The sequence below is a fragment of the Mesoplodon densirostris genome, chromosome 17 (genome assembly GCF_025265405.1).
Source record: "Mesoplodon densirostris isolate mMesDen1 chromosome 17, mMesDen1 primary haplotype, whole genome shotgun sequence".
NCBI classification, from domain to species: domain Eukaryota; kingdom Metazoa; phylum Chordata; class Mammalia; order Artiodactyla; family Ziphiidae; genus Mesoplodon; species Mesoplodon densirostris.
In genome coordinates this window covers 9,631,579-9,654,512 of record NC_082677.1, presented here as the reverse complement: position 1 = coordinate 9,654,512, position 22,934 = coordinate 9,631,579, and positions in this window count along the sequence as shown.

Genomic DNA, 22,934 nt, shown 5'->3' with positions numbered 1-22,934 from the left:
TGTACTGTTATGCTTACAGGTTTATTTACTCTTGTGCTACTTATTGGTAGATTTTTTTTTTCTTTTTTTTTTTTTTTTTTGTGCTATGCGGGCCTCTCACTGTTGTGGCCTCTCCCGTTACGGAGCACAGTCTCCGGACGCGCAGGCTCAGCGGCCATGGCTCACGGGCCCAGCCGCTCCACGGTATGTGGGATCTTCCCGGACCGGGGCACGAACCCATGTCCCCTGCATCGGCAGGCGGACTCGCAACCACTGCGCCAGCAGGGAAGCCCTACTTATTGGTAGATTTTTAAAGTTGTTTGCAGCGTATTAATATTAATCCACTTGATTCAAAAGCATTTGCTTTCTTGGGCCGGTGGACTCAGCATACTCTTAAGGGGCATTAAAGTATTGATTGGTCAGTGTTCAACAAGCCATGCCAGGTGGTTTTATGTGATATGATTTAACATTCTGCCTCCCTGATCCTTGGCTTGGCTGACAACACTACAGTGCTTTAACCACTTGTTTAGAAAACTGAAGAGAAGTATTTCCCTTCAATCATCACAAAGTGGTAAACAGCAAGGATCAAAGCTGGAGGAAGGGCCATCTAGTTGTAATTACTGTTTGTCAGATTCAAAGTGTTTTTGTGTGAAGTCAATCTCACTGCTCCTTTCATCTGAACATGGTCTGTGATTGGACTGCATCTTGCAAGGCAGTGTTCTTTCTTTTTTTAAATTTTTGAATATTATTTTATTTATTTTTATATAGCAGGTTCTTGTTAGTTATCCATTTTATACATATTAGTGTATACATGTCAATCCCCATCTCCTAGTTCATCACACCACCACCACCACCCCGCTACTTACCCCCCTTGGTGTCCATATGTTTGTTCTCTATGTCTGTGTCTCTATTTCTGCCCTGCAGACTGGTTCATCTGTACCATTTTTCTAGGTTCCACATATATGCATTAATATATGATATTTGTTTTTCTCTTTCTGACTTACTTCTCTCTGTATGACAGTTTCTAGATCCATCCACATCTCTACAAATGACCCAATTTTGTTCCTTTTTATGGCTCAGTAATATTCCATTGTATATATGTACCATATCTTCTTTACCCATTTGTCTGTCAATGGGCATTTAGGTTGCTTCCATGACCTGCTATAGTAAATAGTGCTGCAATGAACATTGGGGTGCATGTGTCTTTTTGAATTATGGTTTTCTCTGAGTATATGCCCAGTAGTGGGATTGCTGGATCATATGGTAATTCTATTTTTAGTTTTTTAAGGAATCTCCATACTGTTCTCCATAGTGGCTCTATCAATTCACATTCCCACCAACAGTGCAAGAGGGTTCTCTTTTCTCCACACCCTCTCCAGCATTTGTTGTTTGTAGATTTTCTGATGATGCCCATTCTAACTGGTGTGAGGTGATACCTCATTGTAGTTTTGATTTGCATTTCTCTAATAATTAGTAATGTTGAGCAGCTTTTCATGTGCTTCTTGGCCATCTGTATGTCTTCTTTGGAGAAATGTCTATTTAGGTCTTCTGCCCAGTTTTTGATTGGGTTGTTTGTTTTTTTAATATTGAGGTGCATGAGCTGTTTATATATTTTGGAGATTAATCCTTTGTCCGTTGATTCGTTTGCAAATATTTTCTCCCATTGTGAGGGCTGTCTTTTCGTCTTGTTTGTAGTTTCCTTTGCTTTGCAAAAGCTTTTAAGTTTCATTAGGTCCCATTTGTTTATTTTTGTTTTTATTTCCATTATTCGATGAGGTGGATCAAAAAAGATCTGGCTGTGATTGATGTCAAAGCGTGTTCTGCCTGTGTTTTCTGCTAAGAGTTTTATAGTGTCCAGTCTTACATTTAGGTCTCTAATCCATTTTGAGTTTATTTTTGTGTATGGTGTTATGGAGTGTTCTAATTTCATTCTTTTACATGAAGCTGTCCAGTTCCCCAGCACCACTTATTGAAGAGACTGTCTTTTCTCCATTGTATATCCTTGCCTCCTTTGTCATAGATTAGTTAACCGTAGGTGCGTAGGTTTATCTCTGGGCTTTCTACCCTGTTCCATTGATCTATATTTCTGTTTTTGTGCCAGTACCATACTGTCTTGATTACTGTAGCTTTATAGTATAGTCTGAAGTCAGGGAGTCTGATTCCTCCAGCTCTTTTTTTTTCCCTCAAGACTGCTTTGGCTATTCAGGGTCTTTTGTGTCTCTGTAGAAATTTTAAGATTTTTTTTCTAGTTCTGTAAAAAATGCCATTGGTAATTTGATAGGGATTGCATTGAATCTGTAGATTGCCTTTGGTAGTATAGTCATTTTCACAATATTGATTCTTCCAATCCAAGAACATGGTATATCTCTCCATCTGTTTGTATCAGCTTTAATTTCTTTTGTCAGTGTCTTACAGTTTTCTGCATACAGGTCTTTTGTCTCCCTAGGTAGTTTATTCCTAGGTATTTTATTCTTTTTGTTACAATGGTAAATGGGAGTGTTTCCTTAATTTCTCTTTGAGAGTTTTCATCATTAGTGTATAGGAATGCAAGAGATTTCTGAGCATTAACTTTGTATCCTGCAACTTTACCAAATTCATTAATTAACTCTAGTAGTTTTCTGGTGGCATCTTTAGGATTCTCTATGTATAGTATCATGTCATCTGCAAGCAGTGACAGTTTTACTTCTTCTTTTCCAGTTTGTATTCCTTTTATTTCTTTTTCTTCTCTGATTGCAAGGCAGTGTTCTTAAGGCACTCATCATCTCTGCTTTAGAGCTGGGCTCACCAGCCAAGTTGCTTTCCCAGGACTAATTTATCTTGCAGGTGACACATTAAATAGAACCACACAATCAAAGTTTGAGTTCTCTCTTCTGTGTTGTCTTGGTCCGTCAGGTCCTATTAATCATCTAATGATGTGCCCTCGAACAATCTGCTTGCTGCATACTTTTAGCTGTCCAAACTGCACACCCCTCTACCCCCACCAGAAGAAATCTTCTGGTAGGAAAACAACCTAACAAAAGACAGAAGGACCAGGCCAGTGGAAAAGTGGAACAGGGGGATGACTAGAAAAGAGGGCATGCAGTTTTATTTTTCAAATGAAACTCTAAACATGTGCCATTTCCACTGGTCTTTGCCAGATTTCTCTCCATGTAAGGTAGTATTCCATGGTAACTCAACATCAAAGGAAGCATTCACTAAGCATATGGCTTTTCTGTGGGGCAACCAAAGGAAAATGGTGGGAGAAATATTACATGGCTTGTGAAGGAATTTAAATGTACTTTGAAAGTTTGATTTCCTTAGCTTTTTAAAATTATTATTCTTATTATAGAAGATACAACTAGACCTTACCCATCAGCCCATCCCAGACCCCTGAGTTCTAAACACACAGAGTACTGGCTTTGGTTTAAACCTCCAGAGCCACAAAGGGACTGATAAATTGGAAGAAGTTGGAGAGATCCACCGGAATAATAAAAGGAAAAGGAGAGAGTGATTTATGGAGCAGATTAAAGGAACAAACCATGTGTAGTGTGGTTAAATGATAGTGAATAGAAGACATGAGGCTAAAAGTATTTGAAGTGTATAAATGCCAACATGAAGAATTATATTATATATAGAGAGTATTACCTAGAAGCTAGACATCATGGAATAAAATTAAAGGCAGGTAAGTTTAGGTTATTCACCAATTACAATAGTAATATTAATAGCAACTATTTATTTAGAAATAGGAAAATTAAGCTATTATATCAATAAACTGTTATCAGTAGAATAGCATTTCTCTATAATTTGAAATCTAAACCAGCCTGAATTCTAAAAATGAGGTCTAGGCTGTAGCCAATTTATGAACAGTCTCACTGTTGTCACTCAAATTATGAATTTTTAGTGTTCTTTAGTCCATGTTTATTTAACATCTGTGTGCTAGATGCTGCAATACAACACTGGACCAAAACAGAGCCTGTGCACTCATGGAGCTCATGGCCTACTGAAGGGACCAACAATAAATAAATAGCCACATCAGTGAACTTAAAATTAGAGCTTGTGTCAGTGCAAAGTATGAAAAGACAAATGGTATTCCAAGAGTTGACAAGAGTGACCTGCCCAGTCTGGGGAGGGTGGTAGGAAAAGTGACATTTCAGCTGAAGCCAGAGTAGGAGTTGCCTGTGGGAAGAGAGGAGGTGAAAGAGAGGTAGTTGGATGGGGGCAGGAGAGAGCTCTGTGAAAGCCCTGGGAGCATGGGCACAGTTTCTATACCTGGATGAGTTTAACTTGAGACATGATATTCTCAGAAGAAGTAGAAATTAAAATTCAGGGTAAATGACCTGCGGTTATCTAAGAGAACCCAGAACTTCAGGTAACTCTACTAAGGGCATTATATTCCTCATGACTTAGTGCCCATAAAGTATGACATGCTACATTTATGATCCTGCAGTGCAGCCTGGTCTCTCTCTGTGCATTTGCACGGGGACTGGGAAAGTCTGCACACTTATGGAATTCAATGTGACCACTTCCATCCTCTGTGGCCATGGACAAGTCAGTTCTCTCTCTATAGGAAACAGGATAAGCCCTAGATGGGACAGCTCTGTCCACTCTGATGGTACTTTGACATTGATGTGTCATTATGTAAAACCATATCAAAAAATAAATTACTTACATTCCAAAAAAATAATGTTGAAAATATTTGAGAGAATTTTTAAAGGAGTTCCTTAATATCATATAATTGAGGAATTATGATTTCTAAAATTCTGTGAGAGTTTTCACATGAAAAAGTGATGTGTAATCTTTATGTATATAGCCACTGCTGGGTCCCATCTCAGTTGAATACTGATATAGGTCAACTGTGAGGTGTTTAATAGGTGTTCTATGGGAGGGAGAATCAAAAAAGTGCAATGATGAAGTTTAACAAAGGCTGGATTAGACAAAGTTAAATAGGCTTCCTATGTTTAATATTTTTATATTAATGTGAATTGTAAAATTCTTGTAAGGTAACATAGTACTTGGTATCTCCCAAACTTATTTTATCAGAGGACACTTTTTTTTCTCTCTTTTGAAATACTGTATACATTCCTCAGAACCTAATATTCCTATATACTCATATAGGTGATCTAAAAGTAGGAAAAAGTCATTATATTTTTGGTTCTAGAATTTGTTGCGAATTCATTGCCTTTGCGATTATGTCTACAATTCTGAGCTGAGCGTATAAAACCATTCACCATCTGGACACAGCCCAGTTCTTTCTTCCACCTCTTACCTCCTTGACTGTATACTTCATACTCTGGCCACACTGAACTCCTCCCTTACCTTGAACATGCCTCCCTTTCCGCAGTCTGTACTTTACACATTCCTCTCTGCTTGGGAAATCCTCGACTCCCACTGTCCACCTCTCTCTGCCCCTGGTCCCACTTCTGATTGTCAGGGGCCTGTTTATTCTTCAAGATCTAGTTCAAATATCATCCCTGGGAACTTTGTTCTTTTTTCTATTATAGCACTCACACCATTGTATTTTCATTTATCTGTTTATCCGACCCTTTTATGCCTCCTTCCTCCCCACTGGCTGTATTTCTTTCTTCAAGGCAGGGCAGAGACAGTGCTCAGGTTTGTATATACAGTCTTACCTAACAGAGCAGCCAGCAAACAAAGGAAACGTCCATGCTGACTGTATGAACTTGAATTTGTCTGCGTGCTTGGTTTTGATAAGGCTATTCTCCACATTTTAAGTAAAACAAATAAGTCAAACTATAAAACAACTATCTGGTGAGAAGCACAACTTTTCTGTCTCACACGCATTGATTATTGCACTTATTACTGCAAAAGTATTGAAATTATGTGTTTCTGTGAGTCATAGGATAACATTGTCCTTGAGCTCAGGGACCTTAGCATATTCATTTTTCATTCTTAGCACTTATTGGTCATAGCTCTTAGTAAATGCCCAATAAGTGATGCTTAAATTAAATGAAATTGATCACTCAACTCCTTGCTATTACCCCTGCTGATGTAAAGATTGTCACAGCAAAGTAACGAAAGGTGTGAACTCAGACCAAAATGCTTCATTTCAGTCCCAGCTCTTCACCAGCTATGTGACCTTGGGCAAGTTACTAAACCATTTTGTCCTTCCTTTGTCATCTGTAAAAAGGAGATGTTAATGTTGCTCACCTTCTAGGGCTGTTGTTAAATCTCAATCTATAATTTATATCTGTTTCTGCATCTATACTATCTATTTTAATTCTATAGAGTGTCTTTCTTATGCCTTCCCAGTGAGAGAACAATCAAATGTTGTAATATACAAAGTGAAAACCTCTACCCTTCTAAATTCTGTGAAATGTCAAATCAGAGATGAGGGTCAGTCATGTCAATAGGGAGTTACCTAAGCAAATATGAGAGTATAATTTGCATGGTGTAATGACTATAATCTTCCCAATCAAAACTTGACTGTAAAGTGATCTGATTTCCCACCTTTTAAACATTGTTATACAGCTTTTATGAAAAAGTCGGCAAATGTCAGGAAAAAAGTACTATAGGGTATATTTTTATTTTATTTATTTATTTATATATATATATATTTTTTGTGGTACGCGGGCCTCTCACTGCTGTGGCCTCTCCCGTTGCGGAGCACAGGCTCCGGACGTGCAGGCCCAGCGGCCATGGCTCACGGGCCCAGCTGCTCCGCGGCATGCGGGATCCTCCCAGACCGGGGCACGAACCCGTGTCCCCTGCATCGGCGGGCGGACTCTCAACCACTGCGCCACCAGGGAAGCCCCTATTTTATTTATTTATTTATTTATTTTTAATTTTTAATTTTATTTTTTTTGGCCACGCCACACAGCTTGCAGTATCTCAGCTCTCCGACCAGGGATTGAACAAGGGCCCCAGTAGTGAAAGGGCCAAGTCCTAACCACTGGACTGCCGGGGCATTCCCCAGGGCATACTTTTAATTTGGACTGCTTTACAAGATGCTTTAAAACATGTGTTATTTGGTTCTCATGGGAACTCTGTAAAGAAAACTGATCTAGTTTTACAGTTCAGCTGGGTGATGGAGCAAGTAACTGACAATTGACATAGCATACACTAAGTGTCAAATGCGTGTTTCTAATAATAAACACGGTTTCAGACAATGGAATTATTTCTTAAGAACCTGAGTTGGGGTAAATTATAGTAGAGGATAAAGAGCTGCGGGTGTGCCTTGGAAGGTAAGATTTACCTAAGCATGAAGATGGAGAATGGGCAGAGTTTGGAATGTATTTGGCATGTTTGGGGTGATGAGCTCACTGTGTGGCAGCCGTGGAGGCTCAGGCTGGTCCTGGGAGCCAAGCCTGGTAGTCTGAGCCAGAGTGCAGGGGGTTTGGAATGCCATGCTAACCCATGCCTGCTTGCTTCCTGAATTTTAAGTGTAACTGTCCTCTTCCCTGGGGAACCTACTCCATGAATTACAAGTATGATAGCCAAGGAAAGCCTAGACCCCCCAGGGACCTACAGCCAGACACTGACACCCCCCGCACCCCCAATCAAAATAAAGCTTTGCTCAGTTGCTTCTTTCGACAAAGGATAACCAACCCTAGCATTGTTCCAGAGTTGTAAAAGTAGTCATTCAGCCACTGAAAAGTTACCAAACATTCCTACCAGAATTGTATTGGCTATCGGGAATGGTTTTAATAACAGTATTGTACTTTGTTCACTGTTTTTTAGATATGTTGTTACAAATTTAACCATTCAATCAGTTTCTATTTTCCTCTGCTCCCAGGCCAACCACTGTGTGTAGGACAAGGAAAAAATTAAAAAGAACTACATCATAACTACAGAAGATAATCACATACCTTCCTGCTCTAAATGCAACTTTTTCAATTCTGATAGAAATTATCCAGGAATATTGTAGAGTCTTCCTTAAAAGTAGCACAAATAGGATGTATTCTCATCCTCTGCAAGTGGTGTGTTTGTGACTGTGTGGGTGTGTGTGTGTGGTGGGGAGTGTAACCTAAGGGGTCGGGTGGGAGTGATTTAAATGCTCTGTTAAGATTTCATTTAGTCCTGTGAGGCTAAGATAATGTATTTCTGTTGTCATTCAAAACTACTGGAATTATTAGGCATGGTAGCAGTCTTAGTACTGACAATTCTGTATAGATAAATTAGTTTTTACCTTTCAGAGAAAGCCAGTGTTTTTCACTCAGTGTTCTTAGGTTCACACACACCTCTTTACTGCCGGCAATCTTTCTTCCCAAATGTCCCTTCATATGAGAGAAAAAGATGTAAAGTAAAATTGAATTTTTTAACTAGACCATGGCTCCTGTTGTGACTTTAGTTTTTTACAGCACACATGTGCCATTTTTAATCCATTCTCAGAGTAATCTTGTGAGAAAAATTTTGCACTAGTTATTGATGAAAAGTGAGATGCTTAGAGCTTTTGCTTTACTTTGTTCCAAACTTTCAGAAACAACTACAAAAAGGTTGTTTTTATTAACAATAAAAAATGGCAATGAGAAATACATAAATTATATCAGCAAACTATCATCAAAGAATAAGTTGAACACCTTAAGAATCTCAGTACTACTCTTTCTCATATACAGAGTATCATGTAGCATGTCACTGACCACCCTCTAGGGCATAGTATATTCTTTCCCAAAGCTGACCCTCCCCTTCCCCACCTGTCCCAGACCTTGTCTCCTTGACCTCTCTGCAACTTCTGATATCGTTACCTGGAGGGCCCTTGACCTCCCCGCTTCCCTAGCTTCTGTTATACCTTGGAACTTCTTTTACCTTTCTGAATGCCTCTCCATGAGCTCATGGACCCTTCTGTCTGTCCCCTAAGTGTAGGCACTGTCCGTGGTCTCTTCTTTCTCTTTAAGTCTACTTTCAGGGAGGCATCTCACTCACTCTCAAAGCTTCATTCCTCCATAAAGATCCACATCTATATCTAAACCTGCATCTACATCCCTTCAAATTCTAACACCTCTTTCTTTTTCTTTTTTTCTTTTTTTAACATCTTTATTGGAGTATAATTGCTTTACAATGTTGTGTTAGTTTCTGCTGTATAGCGAAGTGAATCAGCTATATGCATACATATATCCCCATATCTCCTCCCTCCCGCCCTCCCTATCCCACCTCTCTAGGTGGTCACAAAGCACCGAGCTGATCTCTCTGTGCTATGCGGCTGCTTCCACTAGCTATCTATTTTACATTTGGAGTGGTATGGACTTGTATATACTAACACCTCTTTCTTGATGATTGACACTGCCTCTGGCTGTACGTCTCCCTGGCACCTTTAACTTGCTCCCTTTCCATCTCCTCCTCCTCCCCCACTTCTGGAATGTGTCAGTCTCCACAAGATCATAAACTCCATGGGGACAAGCTTTGAGGTTTTTGTCATTTTTACTTAAACTTGGCACTTAGGTATCCTCAGCACTTAGAACAATGCCTGGCACACAGTTGACATTTGGTAAATATTGAATAAATGAATGAATAAATGAGTATCGCCTGATTTCTACCCACTACAAAGCAGCCTAACTCTCCTCTACATCCTGTTAGTTACTTGTGAATAAAGCTAGGGTGATTATATTATTTATTACCCAAACTAGGACATTTTTAGAGTGGAAGTGGCCACTATTAATAATTATGCTGGGATGACAGGCATAAATTTGGAATGTCTTGGGGAAACCTGATTGTATGCTTACTGTAATCATTGGCATTTAAAACTTTTCCTCCTCATATATTCCTCTGCATGTCAGCCACCAAGACACTTTGTGCTATCCTCTCACCGTGTCTTCCCCTTTGAACCTTCACTCCCACTTGCCTGTCTCAGGCTTCACCACACCTAGCCTGGTTACTGCTGATAGACTCTTAGTAGCCTCTTTCTACTAATAGGTCTCATTGACCCCTAACCAGTCTCCGCAGTGTCTGACTTTGCCCATTCTATTCCCACTACACATGGCTGACAGATTAATCTTCCCAAGAAAGAGCTCCAATAATAGGATTTCCCTACCCAGAAGAGTTCCACTGGTTCTCCATTATCTCTGAAGTAAGTACGGACTTTTAGTTTTCAAAGTCCTCAACTTTGGACTGACCTGTATTTGTAGGTATATATACTCAAGACCTGAGCCACTCAAAGCGGCATTGGGACCACATGGGAGCTTATTAGAAACGAAGAATTTTGCACCCTACCATTAGATCTATAGCATCAGAATCTACATTTTAGCAAGATTCCCAAGTGATCTGTATACACACTAAAGTTTGGGAAGCACTACTCTGTACTTTAACCTAACTGGGAGGAATCACAGTTTTAAACTCACACCCTAAGATTTTGGCTTCCCTGCTCAGCTTATAACTGGTCTGTTTCTGTAGGCTACCTGTTCCCACCTTCTCTACTCAATAAAATTGTGTTAATCTTCCAAAGGTAAACCCCAACCACTATATACTCCATAAAACCTTTCCTGAAACAACTGTTACTTTGCGTTCTCTGAACACCATAGTATTTAATTTCTACTGTCTTATTATTATTTAATTTACATTATATTATAGCTATTCAGGTACTAATTTTATATACACACTTATTTCCTCACTATATTGTAAGCTCAATATGGGCACAAACCATTTCTTTTACGGTTGTAAAACAGTCACACAAGGACCAACTATAAAGCACAGGGAACTATATTCAATATCTTGTTATAACCTACAATGGAAAAGAATCTGAAAAATATATATATAACTGAATCACTTTACTCTATACCTGAAACTAACACAATATTGTAAATTAACTATACGTACTTTAATAAAAAAACTTATAACAGAAAATTTACAATTGTAACCATTTTTAGGTATGCAGTTCTGTGGCATTTAAGTACATTCACAGTGTTGTGCAACCATCTGTTTCCAGAACTTTGTTTATAGTCCCAAACTGAGACTCATACCCATCAAACATTAACTTCTTATTCCCTTCTCCCCCAAAACTCTGACAATCACCGGTTTACTTTCTGTTTCTGAATTTGACTACTTTAAGTACCTCATATAAGTGGAATCACACAATATTTGTCCTTTTGTGTCTGGCTTATTTCACTCAGCGTAATTTCTTTAAGGTTTATCTGTGTTGTAGCATGTGCCAGGAATTCCCTTTATTTTAAGGTTGGATAATATTCCACTGTATGTACAGACCACATTTTGTTTATCTATTCATTCAGTGATGGACACTTGAGTTGCCTCCACCTTTGGTTACTGTGCATAATGCTGCCATGAACATGGCTGTACAAATATCAGTTCGAGTCCCTGCTTTTGATTCTTTTCTTAATTTCAATTTTTTGAAGAATTTTTTTATACTGTTTTCCATAGCAGCCATACCATTTTATATTCCCACCAGCACTGCACAAGGATTCCAGGTTCTCCATATCTTGGCCAACACTAGTTATTTTCTGGGTTTTGTTTCTAATAATAGCCATTGTAAATGGGATGGTATGAAATGGTGGTTTCAATATGCATTTCCCTAATGATTAGTGAGTTGAGCATCTTTTCATGTGCTTATTCACCATTAGTATATATTTTTTGGAGAAATACCTATTCAAGTCCTTTGCCTTTTTTTTTTTTTTTCCCCCCTACGCGGGCGTCTCACTGTTGTGGCCTCTCCTGTTGCGGAGCACAGGCTCCGGACGCGCAGGCTCAGCAGCCATGGCTCACGGGCCCAGCCGCTCCGTGGCATGTGGGATCTTCGCGGACCGGGGCACGAACCCGTGTCCCCTGCACCGGCAGACGGACTTTCAACCACTGTGCCACCAGGGAAGCCCTGCCCATTTTTTTTATCAAGTTTTGTTTTTGTTTTTGTTGTTGAGTTATAGGAGTTCTTTATATATTCTGGATATTAACTCCTTATCAGATATATGATTTGCAAATATTTTTCCTATTCCATAGGTTGTCTTTTCACTCTGTTGATAGAGCATCCTTTGATGTAGGAACTACTTTTATATCCCTACTACAATGTCTTCAAAGGGTATCTGATAAATATTCATATTTTAATTTAATTTAATTCATAAATGATGCTTAATTAATGATTTATCACTGCCCTTAAATTTATGATAAAATCTAACTAAATATAAATTAACTTTAAAATTATTTGGGACAAATCCAATGAGATTGAGGAACTTCAAATATAATTGTGAACATTTTCACACTTGAACTCTACTAGAGTATACAAAGGAAGCTTCAAAACATGTACTGAAAATTCCCCATCATTGTCCTTAGATTTAGAATTTTGACACTTCCCTAGGGAGGCTTTGAAAATTAATTGCTGTTGTATGACAAGAAGGAGATGAGAAATTATTTGTGGGACAGTCATATGAAAGTTTAAATCCCTGTCTTTGGCTAGGGGCTGTCCCATGATCAAAGACATTTGGGACCTAGAAAGTTACTCTAAAAGAATGAATTTTCAGCGAAGTAAGGATGTTTATAAAAATTCAGAAGGTACCCGGAAGCCTGACTCCTGTTGGTCCTCCTCTAATCAGATGTATCGTTGACATGACAAGCCGGTGAATATTTGTAAGATGGTAAAGAAAAAAGGGATGATAGGTTCTTCATTATTTCTGAACTGCATTACTTGGCTAATTTACAAGCCAAGAAAGTTACTAATTATAACTCTATTAACAATTCCAATTCTTTTACTTACATTCTGGTCTTTCTGCTCTGTGATTCATTTTCAGTTCAAGAACTTTCTACCACAAATTATCTAGAGTCACGTTGGTTGTGTACTGCTATTATCGAGTGTCCTCTATGGAACAGCTTAATGGAAATTCTGATTGTTCTCATTGGTTTGAATTTGAGAAGATTACATAAAACTCCTTTGAGTAACTAGCACAGCATCCCAACAAAGGGTTACTTGATTTTTTACAATAAAAGTTCAGACAAGAGAAAGTCATTTAGAAGGCATAAGAGATTGCCTTTCTGGGGTCATTTTTATTCTGAATTACGAAACAGCTTCAAAGGCATGAGTCAAGCACTTAGTATTCCTGTGCAAAACATTAGGACTGAGTAACTACAGTTCAATGACAACTAGATTAACATGAATAAGAGCTAATAATGGTCCATTCATGTACATATGTAGGTGTCTTTAAAGAGTATGTGTGGGTAGTTAACCAGGGTCATACTTAGCCTCTCTGTTTACTCTATTCACTAAACGCCTGACTTTATGGTAAACTACCCATTTGGGAAGAACTTTTGGTGCCCTTTCAGATATATAAAGTTTACATAATTTCCCCTGTTTAAATTTAGTGCTTAGCCCCCCTCCCCAACTACAGCTGACTTGTTCACTAACCTGTGTTTTTCAGTGATTTATCCGATTGTTTACATTAAAAGGAACAGAGGGTTAGAGCGGGGAATCTGTGGACTTTCCCTGTTCTGATTGGTTGTGTCTTACGTCTCAAATGTGGCAGGTGTTCCTGAGACAAGATCTATTGTTTTTAAGTCTCTTTATCTGAGTCTTATTTGGAATTGAAATGGAAATAAACTCTGTGACTACTTTTCCCAGTTTCACTTCTGGAATAAAAGCAGTATGGTATTGAACAAAACCCTTAAATTGCAAAGGAGGAGTTCATGTGTTGGGTATATACATTTACCTGAAATTGTGTAATTTTAGAAGAGAGATCTCACAGGGGATCTGTTCTGTTTCTCTCACTTTACAAGTGAGGAAGCAAATGAGAAGTGGTGAGTTTAAGGGACCGACCTAACATTACATAGCTCCTAATGGCAGTGCCAGGATGAGAGTCAGGGCCTGGCAGCACCTCAGTTCAGTGTCCTTCTCACTCTTGCATGTTGCCTTCCTTCAGTTAATCCTTTTGATAACCATGATATTCCTCAATCCTTGCCTTTTTAATTGGAGCAAACCATGCGTAGTGTTGGAATCTACATGTTGTTCTGTTATTAAATATTGAAATTTTCCTTATCCTAACCTTCGTATTGAAAGAAGAATGCTAAAATAGCAAATATTTTTGGTAAAGTAACAAAATGCTATCTAGTGTGACATCCTCAATGACATTGGTCTGGAATACATAATGGTTGCTGTCTACCTACACAGACTGAGGGAGGGTACATTTTCTTCATAGTTTTTCAGAGAGGTCGCAGTGTTTCACAGATGTTTAAGCAAAGTATATATGGAAAGAAAAAAAAAAACAGAGCTGACCTTTTCTATAGTATGATTTCAGACGCCAGTGAAGGTGAAGATAGATAAGACTGTTAGCTTTACAAAATTTCTCTTTGCTCAGATGGTAGAAGCATTGACATTAAAAAAGGACAGAACTGACAGAAAATGAAATTCTTTCTCCTGTCGAGGAACAGCCACTGTATGAGTTCCATTAGCACATCTTATACCCACTCATTTAGAGATGGTGTGAATTGATCCTAAACCTTGAGACAGATTTTTAAAGGAAATTATTTCTTAATATTCTTAATAATTTCTTAGTGCTCTCGAATAATTTTGTTCTGCATGTGAATGCTACACAAAACCCCAAGAAATCTATTAAATTATAACTGAACACTAAAATAAATCCTAGGACATTAAAACAAATAGTACTAGCAGGTTTTCACTGTATATTAATTTCTTGTTGCTGAAACTAATTATAGTGTGAAAAACATTGTTTCCTACTGCCCAATTCCAACTAAGAATGAGCAAGGTACGGTGAAACTGAAATTCAACTAAAGTGGTATTAGCAGATTTTTGCTGTATATTAATTTCTTTCTGTCCTTCTGAAACTAATTGTGTTATGAAATGGTTGTGAAAACCATTGTTCCCTATTCCCCAAACCCAGCTAAGACTGAGAAAGTAGGAAACTCAGCAAAAGTGGCCTGTAAAATACTAAAATTTATTTCCTCTTCTAGGAGGGTCAAAGTGGTAAGTATAATTATTTGTAATCAATTAATTTGAAAGAGCTCATTGTAATTGACAATTATATGTGCCAGGCCTTGTTCTAAATACTGTATAAATATGACCTTATTTAGTCATTATAACAGTCCTATGAGGTAGAGAAATTATTATCCCCATTTTACGGATGAGAAAGCAGAGACACAGAGAAGCTATTACTTGTTCTAGCAAGTAGCTGAGCTAGATTGGAAAGGATAAAGGCCATTAACTTGGATAAAGGCCATGAACAATATGATTATGCACTTTATTCTGTAGCTTATATCCATTTCTAGTAATCTGAGCTGTCATGACAATTTATCTTTTGAATATAAAATGAAAAGTATCTGGAGAAATTAAAAGATTATGAATCTATTGATATTTCTTGAATTACTGAATATTTACTATGTTATTCTTTTTTATATTACCTAATTTTTACTTTACTATGTTTATATTTTATATATTACTTATATATATATTATTTTATATTATATTAATTATTATATTATTATAAAATATTCTTTTATATTACCAAATATATTGGTAAGCATTTACCAAGCCCAGTGATTTTTATCCCATTAATAATAAGTGGTTCCCAAAACAAGGGAGATTTTTCTTCCAACTGCCTTCAAAATAATGTTATATATATCTATGTCTATAAACATAGACACACATTCTTTAAAAAAAGAGAAAGTAAGCTTTCAGATACTTCTTTGTTTACAAGCCTAAAACAAGTGGTAGTTGATCAGAAGACAATTACGTACCCAGTAAATATGTTCTCAAGTTGAATTTTTTTTTCCCCTTGAACCACTAAACTTGTTTCCAGACCATTAACTCTGCTCAAGACAGATAAATAAATACCTGTTAGAAAAGTTTCTTGATTTACATTTAAGTCTTTTTGGAGTGGGCATTATATATATAGCTAGTTTATTTGGTAGCTAACATCAAGTGCACTGAAATGGAATAGAGAGTGACTTCTCAGGGTATTTGAAAAGTCTACTCAGGAGGTAGGTAGGATTTCATCTGTGTCAGCACAGAAAGACAACCACAGAGACACCTGCTAAATGTCTCAATGCTTTGAGAAGCTAAGAGTCACAGGTGGGAGAAAGTACTTCTGAAATGGTGTCTGGGTTGCCTGACGAGGCTAAACAGAAATAAGAATATTATCCCATTTCTAGTGTTGCCAGATAAAATACAGAACAATACAAATACAGGTATTGCATGGGACACACTTCTAGTAAAAATTCTTTGCTGTTTATCTGAAATTCAAACTTAACTGGACACCCTGCACTTTTATTTGCGAAATCTGGCAGCTTTACTCACTTCCCAAGCCTGCACCTGGTGGTCCAAAGGTCTTGTTCAGAGGTTTCAATAGGGAATGTTTGCAGTGATGGGAAGGGGTAGATTGTGCAGGGATCTCTGACAAGGAGTATTGGGAGGGCCTCCCAGAAGGCCCTCTAGTGGGAGGCTAGAAACTCCTGCCTGTCGAAGCCCCTGGAAGACACTCTGAATGTTGGTCTGGCTCCTCAGGATGCCTCTTCTGGCTCTGGTTCTGGTCGACTGGCTTCATGTCCACAGCCACCACCTTATTCCTGTCCCAGATATAAGCTCATTCTCATCCTCAAAGCCCTCTTAGTCCACACTCTTGTTTAAGACCCTACATGGCACAGGGTCTTTTGCACTTAACGTTGCTCTTTCTAGAGCCAAGCACGTAGCCCAGGACACACTAGAGGGCTAATAAATGTTTACTAAACTTGAGGTTTTCAAAGATTTTTGTTATTGTTTTCCTGCTAATAATAGTAAGCAGGAAACAGGAATAAAATTGTTCCCTCCTAAACTGTCAGCATTTCTCTTCATTTTCAAAGCCCATAATAAGGAAAGACAGTTGCCCCACCTGGGGTCTGGTATACAGGATGTACTCAAGAAGTACTTGTTGAGTGACTGAATGAATGCTAATTATAATATCTGAATACAAAGAGGGCCTTAGATTTGTCTACACTTTTTACAAATATCACTTAATTGAAAGAGCTTTTCTGTATTATAGGAGCTATAGGCCAGGATGGGAGATGGGGACTGGTTAGATGTTACTCGACTCAGACACATTGAAGGGAAGAATTGGTGGAGGGGTGCCTTGAGGAAGTGGGGTAAAGGATTACTCACAGGGTTTAATCCCCTAAGATAAGAAGTGTTTGAAGTCGAGCGAGAGACTGGGGACATAAGTAGTACCAGACAGCAGTGATGGAAGGGGAAGGAAATCACAAGCCCTGTTATCAGAAAGGGGAGGAGAGTTCTTACAGGTACCAGGCCCTTTGGGCACTTTTCCCAAACGGTCATATATCTGAAAATGACAGATCTATATTGATATGCATTAGTTAGGAGCTACCCACAGTGTGAGAGATTACTAAATTCTGAAATTCACATAGCATAAAAACCTTCTTTAATGTAGTTCAATTTGAAGTATTTATCACATTCCACTAAAATGTTTAATATTGACAGGAAAAAAATACTGTGAGTTACAACTGAGTTTTTTACCAAATCATCTCTAATTGGTTTCCATTGCACAATAAGGTAAAAGCATATTAGATACATGGCTAGCTGCCATTTTACCTTGGGATACTTTTGCCACCAAGATGAAAGCAGAATAGAACAGGTTAAAGTAAATTAGTAAATTCAAGAATACAACACTCAAGATGTAGGCAAATGGATATTAAACCATAAAGAATGGTTTTTAATATTTGAAGCAAGATTTATTGTTGCTTTTACTAGTTAAAAACATTTTTTGTCCTTCCTTTTTTTCTTTTTTTGAGTTATTCACAATTGGGAAGTGATCATTGTAACTTTTTTTTTTTTGGTCTCTTGCAGTTAATCAGATCATAGCTATCTTAGACTGAATTTAATTGAAGCCAGCTTTCATGTGGCTTTGATTAACTGTTTATGGCAGAAAACTGTCTTCAGGTTTCAAAACTCAGCTTGAAGTTGTTACCCATATATATGCTTTATTAGAAATAAATTAAAAGAAGATCTAGAAACAGCTGGAGACATTCTTTTTTATGTCTAACATTCATTTTGTAAAAGAAAATGATAAAAAAAATTAAGTCATTTGAACTATGATATAATGCATCTCTGACCTGATGAAAATTCTACATTTCCCTTTTTCTTGATATATTTATCTGCATAGTGACCGAAGGGTGATGAGTGTTCATGCTGTTAATGCTGTCATTAATCATTTAGCTATATATTTATTTTAATGTATTTTTAAAACAAACTTGGACTACTAGATACCTATACAGTGTTCTTTTATGGGACATGGATAATTCCTGTCATAATTGCTAAAGATCCCTTATAACAAATAAACATTTAGCATGAATCCAAAAGTTTCACTTTCATACTAGTTCATCTTTGAACCCCCAGCAATAAGCTCCTTTCATTAAATAATGTTGATATAGTATCCAGCCTATCCAATGAAATCAGTGTTTAATGCTTGTGAAGGGCATAGAACAGTGCAAATGTGCTGTTTTATAAGGCATTAATCCAGAGAGCCACTAATATGTACAGTGACGTTTATCTTGACAGGTAAATCAACTCATTGCGAAGTGAAATAGCCAGACAATACTATCCTTGTTGTTGAACTGCAGGTGTTTAAAAAGCTAAGCGAACTAAGGAAAAACCTAACAGCGTCATGTGGGAGGAATGAATGCTGGTGAAGGAGGGGAAGCTTGGTTAGCTGGTTAGGCAGGTGCTTAGAAAACTTAAAGGCAAAAACAGAAATCTAAAATCAAAAGCAGATGCCTGGTTAGGTTTTTATGGCCTTACAGAAATAATAAGAGAACTAAGGTTAGGAACGCAAACATTAAAATAGTTATTTCGTAGAAATCTTGTTTTGGGAGAATGAAGTACAAGTTTTAGAGATAACCCTGTTCTAAGAATTCATTGTGCCAGATTAAGTACCGGGAAATCCTGTCAATCTGAGAACAAACATATTTATCAGCCTCAGAAGTATTTATTAAATCTCTTCAGTATCTGTGGCAGGCTTCTATCCTTTATCCTGTCTTTCTTAAGATAACTATGATACAATGTTAGGAAATATTATTTGCAAGCATTTTTTTTTTTTTTTTTTTTCGGTATGCGGGCCTCTCACTGCTGTGGCCTCCCCCGTTGCGGAGCACAGGCTCCGGACGCGCAGGCTCCGGACGCGCAGGCTCAGCGGCCATGGCTCACGGGCCAAGCCGCTCCGCGGCATATGGGATCCTCCCAGACCGGGGCACGAACCCGTATCCCCTGCATCGGCAGGCGGACTCTCAACCACTTGCGCCACCAGGGAGGCCCTGCAAGCATTTTTAACAATCGTAGCCAAGGGATGTAAACACATGAAGTATATGTGCATTTGCTTACTGAACGAGTTTACACTATTCTGTGTCTACGATGCTGTACATGGGGGAAAAGGCCATAGAACCCTATAATACATCTCCAACTAATAGTATTAAAAAAACACTTGCTTAAAACAATTGATGGGTGAATTTTGTGGTATGCCATTAGTATCTTAATGAAGATGTTATTTAAGAACGTGAAGGTGGCTAAAATAAAATAAAGCCATTAAAGAGAAATTAGAAAAATAACAGAAAGGATTTGTGAGCAGGGATAATTAATGTCTCAAGTGAAAATTATTATGTTTAATAGTTACACCAAGAAAAGTATAATGAGTAGAGAGAAGATAGAGCAAAATGTTTTCCTGGTCACACACCTGACCTGCGGTGAATTACATTTCATAAGTGAGGGTTCTAGAGAACGTAATTTATTCTTCAAGTTATTGAAAGCCAAGGGATTGCATTTTGTGTTTAGTTCTCCCATGATTTGTCTACAAAACCCCTTTGATGAAATACATGACATTTCATCTGCTAGAAAATCTTGTGTTTACTTTTGGCTGCACCATGTAAGGGTCAAGTTGGGGGAAATCTCCAGCCTTGCCACCCTGCCTTAACTTCCCTGGCAGGGCTCCCATCTCCAGCCCCAGCTGCTGTTGTCCAGCATACAGAGCTGTTCTAATGCACAGTTTCACCCTGTCACAGTGGAATGAAATGCCGGACACCAGACACCGGCTGTATATGTTTGATGTACATTTTTAGTGTAGTTTTTTATTTCTCGGTGTCCCTTGCCCAACTTGAAGGCTCTGAACAATACTTTCCAGCACCTCCACTTCCCAATTCCTGTTACTCTCTAGATTTCTCTATTAGAAACCTTTGAGGCTATGGACTTTTGTTTGCTTCAGCACCCCAGACCCTCTTCTATTTCTTTCAGTCCCCCTTTTCACTCTCCAGAGAACCGGGGCCCTTTCCTGCTTGAGCTCAGTTGAGCCTAAATCAGTTTGTTTTGTGATCACCTCACGCTTACGTGGAAGGTGACCAACTGGTTCTTAGAGTCTAAGAGTTTTTACCTCTTGCAGTTGCTTCTCTCCAGATTAAATTCCAGCAGCTACTCTTTCTGCCCTACCGCTTTGGTATGCTGTACTGGAGCTGCTTTTTGTTCCTCTGGATTCATTTAACTTCTGTCCTTCTGCTCTTACCCACACCCTATAGTTTTTTTTTCTCCTCTTTCTTTTTCTTAACCATTATTCTATTCTCCTTTAAAACCACGCACACTTTATCGATCAAAAATTTGTATTTTTCCCCTAGATAGGACATTGATTTTTGTTTTTCAATACTGTATTCCTATTCAGAGAATCACATGTTTGCCCTGCATGTTAAATTCACAGAACACTCCTACATATTAAGGATAACCCCATTCATTTCTATTGTATATTTATGATACTGATGACAGCATTTAAATTTTAACACAGAAAACTTTAGACTCCAACCCTAGTATTGGTGGAAGGAGGGTGTTAAATTATGACAAGATTAGTTTTCTCAAATGTAAAATGCAGATTTGGGAGATAAAAACCCTAAGTAATTAATCAGCTTGATTAAATGTTCTAAAATAGTTCATAACATCCACCCATAATTTATTACTATTATTAAATTTCCTGTCACTCTTGGCTCTTTTATCAATTGTGACTTGGTACCTATGTGTACATATTTATCAGTTTCTACCTTTTAGTGGATTAATGCTAAATATTTCAGCATATGAGTGGATAACACATGGGCACACCCAGCTTCCCTAGCCCACTTTATAACCCCAATTTACAATTCGTATTCATTCAATAAATATATATTGAGCCCTTACCATGTATTGGGCACTATATTCCACTAGGGATACAGATATTAAAAACGTACTTCCTACCCTCAAGGGGATCACAATCCAATGGGGGCATGAAACTGTTACTCTATGGAGCTTAGGTATGTCTATAAAGAGGAAGAACCAGTGTGTCCTGGCAGGAGAAAGTAGTGCAAAGGCCCTGAGGCCAGAGAGTGTGTGGATTCAGGGAGCTGCTATTTTCTCTGTTTTCTCCGTGACACATCAGGCAAGTGTTTACGTGAAGGTGAGAAGGAAGAAAGTGTGCCTGGCTTATGTGGGGTACCTAGAAGAGGCAAATTCATAGAAACAGACAGTAGAATAGAGGTTACCAGGGGCTGTGGGCAGGAGGCAAAGAAGAGTTATTGTTTATGAGCACAGTGTTTTTACTGGGGATGAAGAAAAAAGTATTATATAGATAGTGATGATTATACAACATTGTGAATGTATTTAATACCACTGAAATGTATACTTACAAAGAGTTAAGTGATAAATATTATATTATGTATATTTTACCACAATAAAACAAAAAAATTTTTAAGTGTGCCTGGGCCTTGAGGAGAGTGGTGATGTTCTGAGACAGCCACTGTGGAGAACAGGAACAAGACCCAGCTAGAGACACAGTGAAAATTTTACTAATGACTCTCACTCCATCAGCATCCTGTCACCTGTTGGGCAGTTCTGAGATTTCATTGACAGCCTGTGGTGGCCTGGATGTAAGAGTGGATATAGCAGTTTTGCCAGACAGGCATGAAATAACTAGGAACTGAAATAGCTCTGTGTGTGTGTAATGAGAAAGTGGTTGAAGCCTGGCTCATGGTGCTAAACCCAAGACTTAGAAGGGAGTGAAGCCAAGGAGAGGGACTGATTAAGTAAAGGAAAAGCAAAAGCAAGGATTATGAGACCAGATGAGGAATGCTGGAAGGACACAAGATGGTTCTAGAAGTTGAGATAAAAGTTCAAGGATTTGAAAGCACAGCAGTGTGGATGGTGTGACTCAGTCCAGGGTGTGTCCATGGGGGTGGGTGGGTGAAGTTGGAGACAAAAGTCCCTGCAGTTGTGAGTTGAAGAAACTAAGTTCCCTGGAAGAGATAGGACAGCATCAGGTATCATTTAGAATTTCCAGTCAAGGCATGAGCTTTCTTGCAAATGATGTATTATTTATTTATTCATCACGTGCATTCATTGAGGGCCTACTTTGTACCAGACACTGTTCTCGGTGCTGGGAAAAAAGACAATTCCCTGCTCTCCTGGAATTTCCACTCCAGTGAAGCGGCAAGTTGGGTAATAAACAAAAATAAACAAACACAAAATACTCCATGGGCATGTGCTATTATGGTCTCCCAAAGTGTACATAAAAAATACAGCAACATGCACAGACCTAGAGATTGTTATACTGAGTGAAGTAAGTCAGACAGAGAAAGAGAAATATCGTATGATATAAGCTGAATCTAAAAAGAAATGATATAAATGAACTTACTTACAAAACAGAAACAGACTCACAGACTTAGAGAATGAAATTATGGCTACCAATGGGGACGGGTGGGAGGAAGGGACAGTTAGGGGGTTTGGGAGTGACATGTACACACTGCTGTATTTAAAATGGATAACCATGCCCTGGCTATTGTAAATAGAGCTGCAATGAACATTGTGGTACATGACTCTTTTTGAATTATGGTTTTCTCAGGGTATATGCCCAGTAGTGGGATTGCTGGGTCATATGGTAATTCTACTTTTAGTTTTTTAAGGAACCTCCATACTGTTCTCCATAGTGGCTGTATCAATTTACATCAGAAACTAACACAACACTATAAAGCAATTATATGCCAATAAAGATGTTAAAGAATAAATAAAATAAAAAAATAAAATAAAATGGATA